We start from the raw sequence: 1,038 nt of genomic DNA, 5'->3' as shown, positions 1-1,038 counted from the left end.
GGATGTGGTTTACAAAAGAAGCAAGAAGCTGTTTGTAGCTGAAGCGGTACAGTGTACAGCTACATCACCCCTCCCTCCTTCCCTCCCTCCCTCCCTGACTGAGTATCAGCCCAATGGAATGCTAAGCGCTATGTACAGTACACATCCAATAGCATCAATTTGACAGTGACAGACAGATTATTGATATTTCGATGCCCCACAACATCAATCAAAGGTACCGGCACAGAGAGAAAAGAAACGACAGATATGTAGATTGTCCAATAGCATAAATCAATAGTTGTGTGGACATTAAGAAAAGAGGAATGACATTTGTTGGGAGGCCCAGTAGCATCACTCTGTAATTACTGACACACAGTGAAAGGAGAAATGACAGATATGTTGACGTCAACAGAACTAATATCCCCCAGGTTGGCTTTGGAGTGGGGGTGGAAACTTCCTGGAATGTTCAATAAATTGGAGGTGTCAGAGTTATGGTTGCCTCTGGCTCTCTTTTTGACAGAGGGAACTATGAACGTTCCAAATTTGAGCTGTGTGCCAACAGCCACGACTGTAAACTCTGTCAAAAACAGTTATGGAATGAATGCACTGGGCTGTTGACCTGTTTAGAAGGCAGCCTTGTGTACTGCACGTATGCCTTTCTCTCATCTGGCTGACTGGATTGAAAAAGTGTGAGTGTGTGTTTGAATGCAGCACACCAAATGCAGAGTACCTTTCCACTCAGTCCCCCCTCTCACCTTCCCCAATCTCTCTGCTCTGCTCTCTCGCCTCCTTTCTCTCCTTCCCTCCCCCTCTCCCAGCTCCCTCTAGGCTACTTCTTTCTTATTCTCTCTCCTTCCCTCCTTCCCTCCCCCTCTACTTATCTCTTAGCTTCTCTCTCCTTCCCTCCCCCTCTATTTATCTCTTAGCTTCTCTCTCCTTCCCTCCCCCTCTACTTATCTCTTAGCTTCTCTCTCCTTCCCTCCCCCTCTACTTATCTCTTAGTTTCTCTCTCCTTCCCTCCCCCTCTACTTATCTCTTAGCTTCTCTCTCCTTCCCTCC

Source organism: Oncorhynchus clarkii, chromosome 3 (assembly GCF_045791955.1).
Source record: "Oncorhynchus clarkii lewisi isolate Uvic-CL-2024 chromosome 3, UVic_Ocla_1.0, whole genome shotgun sequence".
NCBI classification, from domain to species: Eukaryota; Metazoa; Chordata; class Actinopteri; order Salmoniformes; family Salmonidae; genus Oncorhynchus; species Oncorhynchus clarkii.
Note: the sequence above shows the minus strand (reverse complement) of the source record.